The 14,039-nt window shown below is 35.4% G+C and overlaps 1 protein-coding gene across 16 annotated transcripts in view; it reads left to right on the top strand.

The window, feature by feature from the left end:
* Positions 1-3,582: 3,582 nt before the first annotated feature.
* Positions 3,583-14,039, top strand: part of LOC116800539 (lachesin) — a 371,289-nt gene continuing 360,832 nt past the window's right edge. For 6 of the 16 annotated variants that reach the window (XM_032716051.1, XM_032716103.1, XM_032716113.1 and 3 more), the window contains exon 1: positions 3,606-3,810. The gene's annotated coding sequence lies outside the window, so the exon portion shown is untranslated. Of the gene's footprint in view, positions 3,811-4,106; positions 4,195-4,274; positions 4,622-14,039 lie in introns of those variants that run through there. The other 10 variants (XM_032716056.1, XM_032716059.1, XM_032716063.1 and 7 more) reach the window with 10 other exon arrangements.

The raw sequence follows: 14,039 nt of genomic DNA on the forward strand, positions 1-14,039 counted from the left end.
CCACAGAATCGCAAGGAGTTTAGATTTTCTGGGGTCAATGCTAAAGGTGGTAGCGGGGACGCCGGATGCCGGCGATCTAGAAAGAATTAAATTCACAGAGTGGCAGTTGACACAATCAAACAATAGGCAAATCAGAATTAATACTAGAATACAAGATCGAATTAACCAATTAACAACAACTGTAAATCAAATCTTGCAAACGCATAAAAATACCCAAATTGACAACGGCCATTTATATGAGACACTGCTGGCTAGGAATAGAATACTACCTCGGGTACAAAATTTAATATTGGCTGTAACACTAGCGAAAAACAATATTGTCTCTCCAAATATCCTAGATCATGCAGAATTAAAATCAGTTTGGCTGAAAGACCCCACAGATACCCCCATAGGGGATCTTATGTCCGGATCGTCTGTAAAAATATTACAATCCTCTAACATAATACACTTCCTTATCAAATTCCCCAAAATAAAATTATCTTGTAAGAAGGTCACCATTGTAAGGAGGAATGGCTTTAGGAGTGGTGAGGCAATGAGATTGAGCAAATATAAGTTTATTAAATGAAATTAGATATATGAAATATTAAATGAATTAAATATGATCACGCGTACAGACGCTGCGCGACGGCTTGCTCTTCGACGACGACTGATCGAACACACATTAGCATGGCCATTTGTTCTCCCGGGTTAGCACCGTACTTGACAGGCAAGGTTGCCATATGCTTACACCATTTTCCCGGTATCTTGCAAAGGGGTTATGCTGCGAATAACCGACAACATGGTAGCAAAGTGTGGAGAAGAAGTCCATACAATCGAAAACTGCACCCCAACACCGGGAGCTACCTTTTGCCAACTATCAACGGAAAGCTTATGCGTCAGGGAACTACACTCAGGCGTTCTAGCGCATTGCGAGTCACAACCAAGCGACCTACTCCCGCTTACCCGCGTGGATGAGGGAATGATCATCTTCAATTCCGGAACGGAACAGAAGTCTATCTACGTGGCACGATTCTCATTACCTTCAACGATCGCGTCGTGATAAATGACACCACCTTTATAAATCACGACAAGGCCCAAATACGAGCTCCAGGTGTAGCTAGTTCCCCATCATTGAATATCACCGCCAACAGATATATTCTGAGTCTCTCCTATATTCACCAGCTGAGTGAACGTAACTTGGAGTTCATCAAAGAGTTCGGGAGAGATTGATACCAATCATTCACATCGCTTAATATTTATCGCAGCAGCGCTTGGTTGCGCATTGATTTGTATTGGCATCACCTGTCTACGGTTCATCGGAGCGCGAAGATCTGCAATCCAATTAAACGGGATGATCGCCGAATTAAGACCAGCCGATGACGGCCGTAATCTTGAAGGGGGAGTAGTTCACACAAGCCAACGGACTAGAACAGTGTGCTCAGTGTATGAAACATAATATCAAAGTGCTGACCCAGCATTGGGCCGGAAACCCGTGCGCAGTCGGCAAACACAGCATATTTGCGTGGCCGCTGCGAGTCTTTGTTAGCTTGAAGAATCATTTTAAGTTCAGTTTGTATTTGCATTTACCAGAATAAAGAGCGGCAGCTCGTCAACTCCGACTAAGCGTCGTAAAATATATTTTTATTAATTACTCTGCCAGACCACAAGCCTTGTGGCGGTTAAAAGAGGAAAGTTCCTCTCAACGTAAATAATAATCTCCTGCTCCCCGGAGTAGTCAGCGAAGGAAGCCCTTCACCTCTGGAGGAGGCATCGCAAGGCGGTGCGATCAATCTTTAAATATTTTTTACACACAACATGCCTTCCTTAGCATATTCAAAAACCATATATATAAGTAATAATAATAATAATATCGCAGACGCTCTGTTGCTGCCTCAGCAGAAGCGCAGCTCTTTTATTTAAGTCTTTGCTTTGACAAAATTCATTCAAAAGAATCCATGGCAGTGACCAGTAGAGTCATTATGTACAAAAAAAGGCATAGTTGTAACTTAAAGGCGGATCTACTCTCGTGGGCACCAGTTAAGGCAGTTAATAATACTGCATTGGAATAACTCCCTGCATTCTATAAGTTTTCGATTGTTCGGTTCGGTTTTTTTGCTCTTGGATTGCTCTTTGCTCTTGTAACGGGTATCTGATAGTCGGGGAACTAGAACATTCTCTCTTATTTTTAATTCACTTTATCGGCGCTCGGGATGATCAAGACTAACTTAAACCTAACAAAAAGAATGTCGCGAGGCCGCACAGTGGTGAACTTTGCCAACTCTAACGCTTACAAACTACCACACCCACACGTTTGAAACATGAAACATTGAATTCATGTTGAATTCATTCTCTTCGTTTTGCCAACTTCTATCGGTACTCCAAAACCACCTCTTCGTACACCTACAAATCGCCTGAAACGGTCACATCCACACCTATAGATAATTTTTAAATTTTTTCATTTTATTCCCTATTATCATTGATACCCAGAAAAATCATTCTCCTTAGATTCGTTTTAGATTTGTTTCGACGCAAGAACTCTCTACCGTTTCTTAATACATTCATGTATACTATACTGTAAACATACTTGAATATATGCAAAAAATAATATGGATAATTAGATTGACATGAATTTTATTTATCTGAAATCTGAACGTCCAATTAAGTCGAGTATAGCACGCCAACTGTTAAAATATGGTTAATAGAATCCTTCTCTAATGAACGATTTTGTCGACGACAAAATGGACGTAGAAACCGATTTGTATTTCGTACAGAACCAACCATTCATTTCCAAACAAAATTGCACTATTTGCAAGCCTTGTTCAGGGCCTGTTTATGATGATGTGCCAAACCAAACTGAGAATATATCACTTGACAGCTGTTAAATCGGTGGACATGTTGAAAAGAAATGCCAACTTAAAGTTCTGAAACACCCTTTATATATACGGTAAGAAAAAAAAAACTGTCACTTTTCGGGGAATAATATAGTTGTATTCTTTCTTTTATTGAAAACAGAAAAAATGTTTTCACCCAGAAATGGGCCATATTTCAAAGTTTTAAAACTAGATTTATTTAAATTATGTATGAATCCTCAAAAATATATTTTTTTTGGTTTGACAAATCTATAAAATTAATTGCGATTAGAATCTGCACGTCTAATTATAATTTTTATTTATAATACTAATTATTAAAAATTTTTTATATTTATTTCACGATAATCTTTGAGATCTCAACGTATGTACACATACAGGCTGATTGGTATGCAATTTTTCAAAATTTTAATAAATTTAAATCAATTTTTCAATTTTAAATGTATTGGAAAGTCTTAATCTACCCAAAATCTAGAAGACAAAAGCCGTATCTGTTTTGAAATTAGTTTCTACTTAACTTACATGTCTAAAGTTACTAGTCCTAATCACATTCCACAACCACGTGGTGGTAACTATTATAGCTCTTATAAACCAAAATCATCACTGTATACTTGCTCCAACCCCTATCCGTAAAATAAACCAATGGAAGATTTTCATACACTCTCCCAAGGCGAGGCGGCGCATCAGAGCATCGTGTTTACAAATTGCAGTGCACGAGGCCCACCCTTTTTTAAGACTTTCAACGACGACTTACAGTGTCTGTGTAACATCGTTTCAGTCGCAATCAAAGCTTTAAACGTGACGGTCGAATTAAACAAGGAAGATAAATAAACGGAATCACATTCACCCCAGTAAAATTACCACAAGTTGATTCGTAATATTAAGTTGTTTCCGATAAAACCATTATAATTAAACGCAAATGCATAAAGTCATGCTTTACGGTTAATGAAACTATCTTAAGCCGGTTAGTTTTTTTTAAAACAAAATGAAATCAATCAAATATAATCGTATATTGTTAAGTAATCAATGTTTTTTAAATTATATTTTTTACCAATATTATTTTCTATTTTAATTATAATCAAACCGATTTATATTTTTTTTGTAAAAAATTTGTTTTATTTAAAATAAGTGGTGTCATATAAACAATAATTAAGTTTATAGAAAAATCTAGTTTTAATACTAGTTTTATTTGAATAATATCTTTTATGTTGTTGATTAACTTTTTGGGCGATATTAAGAATGAAGAAAGGTTATGAATTATATTTCAAAGGATAGGCCCGGATTTGACATCAGCGAAAACTTAGTTTCTTGAGGATAGCGTGAGGATAATGTAGGAAAACTTGTAGAGGTAAGCAAATATTAAAATTACTGGTGGAGTTTGTGGGGAGAGACTCCACCCAAAAAAGAAATGGATAAATCCGATTTATGATATGCTCTTATTGTAAATTAAAAATGTCACCTTGCTTGTCTGCAATTAAACGACTTAGTGTCATAACGATCCTAGATCATAACGATCACGTAGATCCAGACCTCCTGAAGCCACACACAATATACTACATGTCGTCGGAAGCTTAACGAATTTAAGTTGTCAAAATACCACAGATTATCAACTATCAGATACGTGTTATTTCGCTAAGAGTGCAAACAAGAAATTTCAAATTTTTTTTTTTAATAAAAGAATATAAAATGTTTACAAAAATATAAAATATTTAAAAAGTTTGGGCGTGAGCTTTGGACGTCTTGTGGGAGATAAAGTGGTATACCTTTAGAAATCGGTAAGTCAAATAATAACAAAAGAAAACATTTCTAAAAAAATAAGGGCGTCGCAGTTTTAATCAGTTTGTGAGTATTTGAGTGGGCGTGGTAAAAACATTTTTAGCATATGGATAAAAGTGGGCAATACTAATAATACATGTGAAAAAAGTTAAAGCTATTTTTAATAATGGGCATTGTATCCACCTAATATAAATTAGCTCAGCGCAGAGTTACTGGAATCTGCTTGCTTAATCTGAACTCTGTATAGTTATAGTTCCCAAAATCAGACAGATAGACGGACGGACACGGCCAGATCGACTTGGCTGAAACTGATTAAAATTATATATATGCTATATGTAAATAGCTTTTGTTTTTAATGTGCTCGAAACTTAAATTTAGAGTTATAATCAGTTTTACAAACCATTTCGATATGGACATTGTTGCAAGATAGCCCTGCAAAGCATTTTCAACATTTATTTTTTTTTTAATTTTGCGAAATATATAACATTTTGGCGCGCAAATAAATAAATGCAAGCAATGCGGAATCGTTTGCTCTGGGTTCAAAACCAATTCAGCTATTTGTGTTCTGCACGGTTTTGACAGCACCCCTGATACACCACTCAATGATATCTAGTCATTGATAACTAGTGATGATCTGTGCTTCATGAAAAGTTGTTTTATAAAAGTATGTAACAGGCAAGAAAAAGTGCTTCCGACTATATAAAGTATATATATTCTTGATCATGATCAACAGCCGAGTCGTTCTGGCCATGTCCGTCTGTCCGTATGAAAGTCGAGATCTCAGGAACTATGCCAGCTAGAAGGTTAAGATTCAGCAGACCGATTTTAGAGACATATACGCTAGACATAGAAGCTTGTTGACCCATGTTGCCACGCCCACAAGCCGCACAAAACTGTCACGCCCATACTTTAGTAGAAAGTGTAAATTGTAAATTGTAAATTTCTATCGATTTGCAAAAAACTTTTCGCACCGCCCACTCTAACGCCATAAAGCCGCCCAAAACTGCCACAACCAATCTTTTCAAAATGTTTTGATATATTTTTATAATTTTATTAGTCGTGTATATTCCGATCGAATGCCAAAAAATTTTTGGCCACGCCCACTTCAACGCCCTAAAGCCGCCAAGCCGGTCACGCCCACACATTGGAACAATTTTTAAACTTTTTCTCATTTTATTCCCCAATATCTATGGAGATCCCAGAAAAATTATGAAATTTTATAATAATATAATAGGAATCAGAATCGACTTTAATCTGGTCGAAGCCGGATGACTATCCCTCTTTAATTTTTTGGTTGTGTTTCGTTTGCTTTCGTAGCACAATCTTATCTGAAATATTGCTCACAAATTTGCTAAGAACCGAAGTTTTTTGAAATTTGTCACAATAGATGACCACTCCTTTTTCTAGATGAGTTTCTTGCAGGCATATCATTAAATTTTCATGTTTATATTTGTTTTAATAAAATGTGTCTTTCTCGTACAGTTTATTGATGGGTTTTATAACATTTATGCTGCCATAGATTAGGTGAGGGTGAAGCTGTGAAGAAAGAGTCGGTTTCGGGGACTTCTAAGCATTAGAGGCATTCCCCTCAAAATCCGTCTCGCCACAATGCGGTTTTTGTCTTCGTCTGCCTAACTAAAGATCCCTGCCAGATGGGTTTTGGTGTTCGAAAATCTACACCAGGCAATCGAACCGTGGGTATGAATCCTGTGGGCGATTCTATCTCTGTGTCAGTCCGGAGTCAGCAAATGTAGAAGTATAACCTATGCAACGTGGGTGAATTCATTTTAGATAACAAGTATGTCATCACTAGTAAGTCCCTGGCCATGTTCGCGCGTCTAGTTGACTGTGGAAAATAGGTAGGATTCTCAGCTTAAAAATTGCCGAAATATTTCAATATTAAGAGAATTGTCATGCCCGTAAATCTATGGCTAACAATTTTGAATCCCGGGTGTCGGACATGGGACTCAAGCGCTCTGAGCTCAGCCAGCAACTCCAAATGGTATTTTTCGAGTCAAGTCAAAAAGAATGCTTAAAAAAGTTTTAATATTTTTAAAGGTCAGCATTTAAATGGTAGTCGTCTGCGGTAGCTATTTGTTTTCTATGTTTGCTTTTTGGAAAATAATAAATTGGTCTACGGACAGGGGGACCACTACGTGATTTCCTTGTGAATTATGACTTTTAATTGTGTGAAGTCCGACTTTATCGAATGCTTCGTTATCAGATACACCCGGCAAATCGATAAAAACATATAACATATACAAAAATAAAAAAATATTTTTAAAATTTTCAGAAGTGTACAAACGGACATGGCAAGATCGACTCGGCGTGATCAATTGTTGATGGGTGATAGATTTTTTTAGTTTTACCGAATAATAATTTTATATTTTTTTTATATTTTTTGAAGTTGTATATTTTATATTTCTTATTTTTAAAGTGCATTTGCCTATTTTTTTACTGTATATTATTTTGAAATCTTATTTAAATGTATTTTATAGATACATTTTCTGTTAGCATTTCCGTTGTTGATTGCTAGGGATTTAAGAAAGACATTGAACAAGGATTAAAAATTATTGGTCTATTATGTTTGCTAATGAATTTAAACAACTTGATTATCAACAATCTAAACGGCGCCACTTTCTCAGCATATCTTTATATCACGTTTGCGAGTGACGTGTTAAGCCAAAACATAACGGAACCACGCATAGCAGTGCTACTTAACATGGCTGTTCCGATGCATTTCCTAACCTTAATGCAATGCAGTTGGTTTTAATGGTCCTAGCAGAAGAACCAATCACTATTTTGTAATGATGAACTCCAATTAAGAACACAAGTCCGTTTTAAAGTTGAATACAGCCGTCGGGCTGACTTTATATTTATTCAATTTATTCTTTTGGTTTTAGAGTAGGCAGAAATGGTTCTGCCAGCTCAACGTCTACAGAGTGTCTGATTTTACAGTTTTGAATATATTTGGACTTAGGCTAATCCGCGTAGCTGCGCTGCCGGGCGGAGCGGCGTTCTTATGTATATCTTATATATCTAGGCTTATCGGGAGAGCGAGCTATGTATGTACGTATGTAATATGCATTTGGTCGGCGTGTGAATGCTGACCATGCACTTATACTTTTTGGCCTTCAAGTGGGCACTGCACTTATACTTCGTGGCCTTCGAGTGGGCGATCATGTTACATCCGCCCTGGGTCGAACTGCGTGCATAGACATAAACATAAACATAGCACCAAAGTGCTGCCATATGTTAATATGCTATTTTATTTAATTGTTCTTAATATTGCATAGGCACATACTACATCTCCCTCCTTTTGAAAAATAACGTAATAATATGAAGTTATTTTCAAGTATATAATTTTTTTTTTTAATATGTATATTAATATTTGAAATGAATGATTAAAGAGATATTAAAAATATATATATATATTTTCATTGTATTTTGCAAAGTAAAAGTTTTGTATTATAATGTTTTTATTGGTTTTTTATTTGTGGTTGGCCAACCAAACAAAATGTATTATGATAGTCTTTATGGACTATCTGTTTTTTATTTTTATTTCCTATAATTGTAATGTTGTCATTATCTCCTATTTCTGAAACTAAATATGGTCATAAATAATTATTGTCAAGTTTATGACCCGTTTCGTTTTTAAGTAATATCTTATCTCCTATTTTTAATTCAAAGTTACTAATATTTCTATCATAGCCTTGTCTAACATATTTTTAGCTCTTCTATATGCTATTTCTAATCTTAGCTTAACTTCTTTTGAATAGTCATCCATGTTGTAAATAGGATCTATTCTGTCTATCCTGTTAAAATCTATGAACCGTCTTGGTAATCTTCCAAATACTAATTCATATGGACAATATTCATGAACTACCGATGGTGTTGTGTTGAAACAATAAGTAAAATATTGTATCCATATATCCCAATCGGTTTTGTCAACAGATATGGTATATATGAGCGAACATACTCGTTGAAAGTTCTGTGACTTCGTTCTATTGTTCCTAATGTCTGGTGATGGTGTGCTGTTGAAGTAATGTTTTTTATCTTCATATATTTGCACAGGTCGTCTATAATTTGGTTTTTATATTCCGTTCCCATGTCCGTTATGATTGTTTTCATTGGACCGTACTTTAGAATAAAATTTTCGAATATAGCCTTAGCAACTGATCTTGCACTTTTATTTGGAATAGGTACCGTTACCAAATATTTTGTTAAATCGCAAATGATAGTAACAGCATACTCATTTCCGTTTTCTGATCTTGGCAGTGGACCAATGGTATCTATCAAAACTATATCAAATGCTGTTGCTGGCGTTTCTGTTATCGTCAAAGGTGTTTTAGTATGTTTTGTTGTCTTGGCTTGTTGACATTTTAAACATGTTTTAACATATTTACTTATTGCCTTTGTCATTTGGGGCCAATAATAATAGTTTTTTATTTTCCTCAGGGTTCTAGAAATTCCTGAATGGCCTCCTTCTGATGGATCATCATGATATTTAGACAGTATTGCTTTTATTTGAACCTTATCATTTTTATCTATCTTAGTCACCTTGCTTAATAGCGCTATTTTTAAGTTTTTTAGTATTTTATTGCCCTTTTCTTTAAAATTCTTTATAGTGACAACTTCGAAGATTTGTTCTCTTGGTGACAATTGTGTTTGAATGATGCTATTTATTCTTGCTTCTTCATTAAGCCTTTGAAAAAATTGATCTAAATCGATTATTTCATTAGAATAAAAATTAGTCAAATCAAAACGTGTTATAATTTGTTTTCCTCTTTTCAACAAGCACTTATGCTTGTCTATTTTGAGTATAACATATTTTTTGGCATCAATGTTATTGATTACCTGATAGATATTGGGCATTTTTATATTTTCTTTCTTATTTGGTTCATGCAATTTTTCACCTGCGCAGGTATTTTTCTGTCTTGTTGTAGATCTTGTTGTGACCTTTAGTATCTGTCTATTCATCGCTTTAAGTTCTCCGATGGTTATTCGGGACAATGCGTCTGCAACATGATTATCTTTCCCCTTGAGATATTCTACTGTGAATTCAAACTCCTCCAAGTCTAGTCTCATTCTGGTTAATTTTGAACTGGGGTTTCTCATCGAAAAAAGATATGATAGTGGCCTATGGTCACTTTGTACTAAGAAATGTCTACCATATACGTATGGTCTGAAGTGATTTATTGCCCAGTGAATAGCTGCTAGCTCCTGCTCTGTAGTGGACTTATTACTTTCGCCTTTTGTAAAACTTCTTGAAGCGTATGCCACTGGTAGCTGTTGACCGTTATGGTCTTGAGATAGTACCGCTCCACATGCTTGTTTACTAGCATCTGTGGTTATGCAAAATTGTTTGCTGAAATCTGGGTACTGAAGGAGTGTTGGTTTCATTAATTCCCTTTTAAGATATTCGAATGCCTCATGGCATTCGCTTGTCCATTCAAATGGAACATTCTTTTTACAAAGCCTCGTTAAGTGGCGTGATTTCTCAGAAAAGTTCTTAATAAATCTTCTGTAATAATTGCAAAATGCCACGAATCGTCTAGCTTCGTCTGCGTTTACTGGTTTGGGGTAATTTTTTATTACCTCATATTTAGAGTCATCTGGCAATATACCTTTGTCAGTACACTTGTGACCTAAATAAGTAACCTCTTTCATAAAGAAAGTGCATTTTTCTGGATGTAGTTTTAAATTATGTTGCCTACATAATTTGAAAACGTCGGTTAGATTTTTAAGCATGTGCTTTTCAGAACAGCCTATGACTACTAAATCATCCATATACAGAAATGCTTGCGAAGGCGTTAAGCCTGAAAATGCAAGGGTCATCATTCTTTGGAAAGAATTTGGGGCTATTTTTAAACCAAATGGTAATCGCGTGTAGCGGTAAGCTCCTGTTGAAGTTGAGAATGATGTTATATTTCTTGACCTTTCGTCTAATTCTATTTGATGAAATCCTGACATCAGGTCTAGGCACGAGAAATATTTTGCTCGACCTAATTGATCAAGAATATCTTCTATTCTTGGAAGTGGGAATTTATCTGCTAGCAGTTTCTTGTTGATTTGGCGATAATCGACTACTAATCGCCATCTCTTTTCCGCCGAGTTAGGCAGTGATTTCTTGGGTACCAAGAGAAGTGGGCTATTATATTCTGAAATAGATGGTTCGACAATGCCATCTTTTATTAATTTGTCAACTTGCCTTTGAATTTCTGGCTTTTGACTTTCTGGCATTCTATAGTTTTTGATATAGACTGGAGTTTTGTCATTTAATCTCAATTTTTGCTTATAAAAATTATTAGCTGATATGGTTTCTGTTTCAAGACCAAAAATATCGCTATATTCGGTGCATAATTTTGTTAAACCGCTTTTGAATAACGATGGAAATTTAAGAAGTTTTAATACTTCTGAAGTTCTTTGTGCACTATTTTCTATATTTGCATTGTATACATCATAATCATCCAATGATTCGCTTTTTATATTTGCGCTACTAACTATAGCGTCTTTTTCAGTTGTATTAATAATTCGAATCAAGACGTTCTGAGTGTTTACGAGTGCACTTGCTATTATTATGCCAGGTTGCAATTCCTGGTTGGGGATGAGGACATGTGTGTCAGTAGATGTTAGCTGAATCTTTCGAATCACTTCTGATCTAGCTGGCAAAATTATTTCGTTATCTAGTGAATGTATAATAGGAATTTTTATGTTCCTGAAATTTTTGGGCCTCAAAGTGAACCAATCTTCTTGGTCGTGGAATTCCAAAATACAATTGTATTTCTTAATGAAATCCAAGCCAATTATACCATCCCCTGGTATAGGAAAATTGTCAGGTACGATATGGAATTCATATGGTATTGCTGCATTAGCAATACACATTTCTAAATGTAGTGTACCTAGAGACTGAATTGTCCCTTGCCCTATTCCTGATATATTTGTTGTGTTTTTTGGATTTAAATCGTTAAGATTATTGTTTCTGGATTTAAGCAGGGAAATTTCTGCACCTGTATCTATTAAAAGAGTTACCCATGAATTGGTACTCATATTCTTTAATAGTATAAAAATGCTTAAATTGAGATTAATTTTGTATAATTTTACTGTAGATTGTCGCTCAAGGGGGCATGTTCGTTTTCCGATTGTATGTTTCGGACATTGTGGGTATGACTTGTTTTATAGTTATGGTTTTGGTTACCTCTTGAGTAACCTCCACCTCTATTATAATTTTGGTTACCACCTCGTCCTCTGTTTCCACTATGGTAACCACCTCGACCTCTATAATTGTTGTTGTATGAGTTATAATTTCCTCGGCCATTACCTCTGTTTTGGTAATTTCCTCGGTAATTATTACCTCGATAGTGTCCTCTATTATTATAGAATAATACACTATTTGAATTGCCGGTCATTTCTGTACTGCAGTGTATGTATTTTTCAATCACGCTATTCATTGTGTTGAAATATCCAGCTTCCAATATGGTTTTGAGCTTCTCGTGCCCACAATTCTTGGTCATTGCAGATATGGCTTCCTTTGTAGCGAATTTGTCTGCATTGTTTGAATCTAAACCATCATCTATATAGGCTGCTTCGAGCAACCCACGTAGGTTTTCTATCTCTGTGGTATATTGCGCTGCAGTTTTGCCGCGCTGTTGTGTACTAAGCATTTTTGCTTTGATGACATCGGGCGATTCGCCTTTAACTGATGCTTTTAATACATTTATTATACCGATAATGGTCTTTTCATTTTCAACTTTGTATGATAATGGACCAAGTATCTTTGTCTTGATTACCTCTATCGCTAGCATCTCCTGATCTCCTTTTGTCAGATCTATTAGCCGGAGGGCCGTCAGGAATATATTTAAGTTTAACTTTTTGCCGTCAAACTCAGGTATTGTGGACGAAATTTGTCGCACATATTCCCTTGATGTTGCGGCAGAGTCTGTCATTTTGGCTGTTTCCTGTATTCTTGAAGTATTTGAGTCTGAAAGTTATTCTTCAAGTAATTCGGGTAATGTTATTACCGCTGGAATTGCAAGATCGTGGAGATCCTCTTCTTTTATTTCTATTTCCGATTCTCCTACACTTTCGATATCCTCACCGATCTCAGCCACTATAGGTGTGCTTAAAATCGTTGGGATTGTAATATTTAAGTTATGTCTGTACTTGACGTTTAACAAGTTCTCACGGAAGCTGTTTAGAAATTTTACTGCTTGAGATAAATGATTTTTTGTTAATCTTTTCCTTTCTCTGTAAATTAATTGGCGTGCTTCATTAAAGCATCTTACCAATATCTGCGCATGCTTGTTGAGAGTGTATTGTTGCACTTCTCTATTTGGTGTCATGCATTTATAAGACTTGTCGAAAGTCGTTTTAATTTCTTTAAGCTCGTTTTTTATTCCTTGACAGTCCATTTAAAGAATAATATGGATTTATCTGTGCAATCAAACTTTATAAATTGTGGCCTCTCCTAAAATGGTTTCTTCAATAATCTTTTTTTTTTTTCATTCTAGTTTTCTGGTATTAAAAATAAAAATTTTAGATCATCTTAATTCAAAATACATTTTGGGTGTGTTTTTTTTTTTTTTTAAATTTTATCTGCTCTGCTTATATAACGCTTCTTTATTATCTTGTTATGCTTAACATATAGCGTTAATATAAACTGAGCGACTGTTACGATCGTCAAGATCAAAAGGAGTAACCACAGTGACTGAATGTCTTCTGTATGGTCGACTATTTTTAAGTTATTGACCACATTGGCCGTATTATCTTTTGTCTGACTATCGTCAGATCCAAACCAACCCATTTTTGTATATTTTTTTTTTGAATTCTAATCTAGATAAAGTCAATACTACGTTTGTACTTTTACTTATTATTTTTTTTTCAAAAATTCATTCAAATTTCAAATTCATTCATGATTGAGTTTTTCAAAAAAATTTTCAATGTTCGTTAAAAAAAAAGAAAGAAATTGTATTTTACATTATTGCCTGCCTGATTCTAGCTATGGCTTCACGGGCCATATTGGGTTAACAGGGCATAGTAGTATATGCTCCGTTTTACAATATTTCTTACGAGTTCTTATATATATTTTATACCTCTTTCATTTATTTAATGTTATACTGCTGCTGATGTTCATCTGGTGTCAGCTGGGCGTCGCCGGGGGTGGCACGCTGACACTCCCTCGCTGCTGTCTGTTGCTTCGCCGCTGAAGACGTCGATGGCCGCTCACAAGTCCCCAGGCAGTAGGGACTCCAGATTCCTTCGCAGGGGGGCAGGACTTCTTTGGTTGAGTTAGTGGTGGTGCCGGTGCTGGACATGCCTTGTATTTAGAAACTTCATTAATTTTTGGTATATTTTTGATATTATCTGAGTGAGTTTTCTCGAGTTTTTGGGTTTTTAATTCTTGCTGATATTGCAGCA

Source organism: Drosophila sechellia, chromosome 2L (assembly GCF_004382195.2).
Source record: "Drosophila sechellia strain sech25 chromosome 2L, ASM438219v1, whole genome shotgun sequence".
Lineage (NCBI taxonomy): Eukaryota > Metazoa > Arthropoda > Insecta > Diptera > Drosophilidae > Drosophila > Drosophila sechellia.